Source organism: Haliaeetus leucocephalus, unplaced genomic scaffold (assembly GCF_000737465.1).
Source record: "Haliaeetus leucocephalus isolate CR32 unplaced genomic scaffold, Haliaeetus_leucocephalus-4.0 Scaffold262, whole genome shotgun sequence".
In the NCBI taxonomy this organism is placed as follows: domain Eukaryota; kingdom Metazoa; phylum Chordata; class Aves; order Accipitriformes; family Accipitridae; genus Haliaeetus; species Haliaeetus leucocephalus.
This window is the reverse complement of record NW_010972698.1, coordinates 8,960,269-8,963,907: the sequence shown is the minus strand read 5'-3', so window position 1 is coordinate 8,963,907 and position 3,639 is coordinate 8,960,269.

Here is a 3,639-nt window from a genome sequence, read left to right as displayed (position 1 = left end):
GAAAGTTTTGTTCTGGGTTAATGTTAAACATTTCACTGGCGTTTTGTCTCCATGTGTGTATGTGTGTGTATTGTTGGTCTTTGTTTTAAGTGGGCCATCGTGGTTATCCACAGCGCTCAAAGTAAATAAACCTCCAACAAAGCATTTGAGCAGCTTTCACGGCTAAATTAATCCTCCCTTTTTTTTTTCCCCCTTTGCATAGGGGCCATTGGGGAAAGAAAGCAACGTTTATCTTTGAGGCACAGAGCTGTGCTGAAATAATTGTTATTTTCTTAATTATGGTGGGTTTTAAGCCCAATCCCAAACTTCTCTGGAGAGCTTAAATTTCTCTTGTAAAATTTCCTAAAGCCTCTAAGGCGAGACCCCTCCAGGAGCAGTGATTTCCCTGGAAAGGTGCCTTGTGTTCGAGTTGGTCTGCAGCTCCTGGGGTTGGTGTGTTTGAACCAGCCTGGGCGGGAGGGGAGGGTGGTGCAGCCCAGCACATTTTGCAAAAAAAAAAAAAAAAAAAATCCCTTCTTGGTTCCCCTCCTGATTTTCACAGAAAAACATCATTTAGAAGGAAATCTCCAGCCTGGTGAGAGATGATATAAAAAGTGGCTACGCTTCCCAAACAAGGAGTTTCTGGCTAATTCAGAGCACTGTTACCGGCGGCTGCCTGATCTCCTCTTATTATTTATCTCGTACTTAGGTATTCCTCTGGCTTCCCATCATTTCTGCTCCTCCTCTGAACCTCCCTTCCCTTTCTTCCAGCTTTGCTGTACTTCTAAAAAATGCCCAAATTGCCAATTTTTCCGGTTTCCATTTTGGGTTTCCTCTGCGAGCCGCAGGCTCCTCTCCCACCCCCAGTTTTCTCCCAGCACCTCTGCTGGGTCCCCGCATCCCTCCGGGCAGAGGCGGCAGCGACACGAACCTCATCTTGACTTGCAGCTATTTGTGCTTCGCTGGGTAAGCACCTTCGAAGCAAGCGCTTCTCTGCTCCGAGGCAGAGCGCCTGCCGCAGCCGGCGTTTGGGATTTTGGAAAGCAGCATTTATTCCAAAGAGGTTCGAGTAAAACACCGAAGTTTAGCAGCAGCATTTGGGTTTGCAAGGGCATTTCCACCTGCAGCTCAGTACAACTGCTACCTATGGCAAGAGACATAAAGGAACCGACTGCTGACTTTCCTAGACATCGGTGCTTTAAAAAATGAGTATCTCATGCTTCATAAACATGCTGAATGAGGGGCACGTCTCATTTATCACCTAAATAGCGCTATCAGTGTCCGCTCCGTGCTGCGGGCTGGATTCTGGCGCGGGTGATGGACAGAGCTCTCAGCACAGGCGATGAACAGATCGATAAGAAAATGCAGCCCAAGGAGCTGGAGGTGTGACAAGGCAACCGTGGTTTCAAAAACTTGCTGAGACCCTTATTAAATTCATTTGCGCTCTGAAAACAATTGGTGCCTTGTTGGGTTACATGTAGCTACAAAATATTGGTCTGCAGAAGGCACGAAACGCGACGCTGCCCCGGGAGAGCAGCCCGGGGCTCTCCTGGAAGACCAAGAAGCAGGGAAATGTAAAATGTAATTACCTTAAAAAAAAACAACAACACCCAAACCAACCCCACACCCTTCTCTCACAGAGCACGTCAAAACCTGAGAACGAGAGGCAAGGCAGACTGCAGGAGGACGGATGCAGTTTTGCCCCAGTGTCGCAAAAGAAACTTTACAAGTGATGCAATATTGAAATGATGCATTTTGTGGGGGGGATTGCAGATATGCAACCTGATCTTTTTTGGAGCATCTTTGCCATCTCATGAAGCAGAGCCCACAAGCCAGCCCTGGGCAGAGATATTACGCTCCACCAGCCGTCCACGGCTCGGGCACAAGCGCAAAAGCATCCCTGCTACAGAGCACACGGGCTGTGGCCGTGTCACCCCGCGCTTCGACCAGTTCGTCTCTTCTCCTCGTGGCCCTTTGGGGTCCATCCCGGGCGGCTGCCAAATCCAGCCGGAATCGGTCCGTTTTTTTTCCCCGTCCAACCCGGCACAGCCTGAAGTCAGCACCTTCGCTGCCGCCGCAGCCTCCTCGCCCCGTCCCAGCCGGAGCCCAGCGCCTGGGCTGGGTTTCGTGGAGCATCACGACCACCTCCAGCCTTGGAAGGAGCCAACCCATGTCACCCTGACCGGGTGCTTCCCCGGGCTCGGGTTGTGTTCGTGGGGTTGAGGCCACTCATTTCTCAAAAACCTCTAGATGGCAATCGCTTGCAGCGCAGCTTCTTCCCGGCTGCTGACATGGAGCTCGCTGGGAAAACTGTGGCTTTATTGCCAACGACCCTTGCCGTTGTGCCCCGCTTGGGGAAAAAAAAACAACGCTTTGAGCCTGGTGGTATTTTTCAGCATCATTTTTGTGTTGCTACCTGCTAGTTCGCCGTGCGGGTTGGGGTACGGCACCTCCCCGCTGCTGCAGCACCTCTGCCCGGGGACCCGGCTCCCGAAGCTGTCCTTTGGGAGCAAGAAGCAGGAGAGAAAGCTGGAAAGCGCGTCTCAGGCCTGCCGTCAGCCCCAACACCAGCGTCTGTGTCCTGTTCTCAACATACCTGGAGAAAAATAATAATTAAATCACCTATTTTATTCCTAGCTGGCTACAAAAGGGTTTTGCCATTGAAATTGAACTTAAAAGTATCTTTTTAAGGGCAGAGTGACCGGCCAAGCAAGGTAACCTTGCAGGCTGTCTCTCTGCAGCGGGTGCTGAGGTGGGCTGAGCTCGGGACACCCTGGATTTGCCCCCCCCCCCCCAGCCAGGAGCCGCTCGCTGGGTGCTCCGTGTGGGGCCGTGGTGGGCAGGGGCTGGCTGGTCCTGCTGCGGATGGGTGAGACTGGAGCAGCTTCAAGTCAGGCAACAGCAAATATCGACCTCCCTCGGGGCTGGGCAGAGCATCGTCGAGAGAAGCGACACGACCGGAGCGCTGCCGCGTGCGGCACCGCAGCCCTCCCCGGCAGTCCCCAGCGATGGATGCAGTAAATAGCATTTGTTGTGTTAAGGAAGGAGAGTGCTTCCAGCCCAGGGGACCGCTCACAGCAGCTGCCAGGCATATAGAATGGCAAATATTGCCAGTTTTCTCTGATAAAATACAATCGCAGCTTATTTCAGCCTCAGCGATGGGAGATGGGGAAAAGCAAGAGTCACCTTCCAGCTTTGTTTCCTGCATGCTCACACTTATACACGGGCGCTTTTGCTCTCTAATTTCCATCTCTACTTTCTGCAGGTTACTGAGCTGCTGCAGGAGCTGGCAGCAAGAGAGTGGTTTTCACACGAAGACCCTCGATTTGCTGTAGCTGCTGCATCCTACCTCCAGCCAAGGACAAGGCTCGGCTCATCCCGCAGCCCCGGCTCATCCCACTGCCTTCAGTTTCCCAGGTAACAACTTTTTTCTGCAAATACGGGTTCAGATTTTTCAAGGAAGGTGCCTGGGCTCTTTCTGCCCCCCAGGTGCATCCCCTCTTTTCACCCCCACGAGAACCATTTGGAGGTGAAGGTGTAGCACGTGTCGGTCGGGGTGGGAAGCAGCGAGAGCCGCAGCAGAGCCTGGTGGCCGCTCAGCACGGCTGGGCACCATCACCAATCACCCCCCCCCCCCCCCCCCCCCCAAAACGAGCCGCG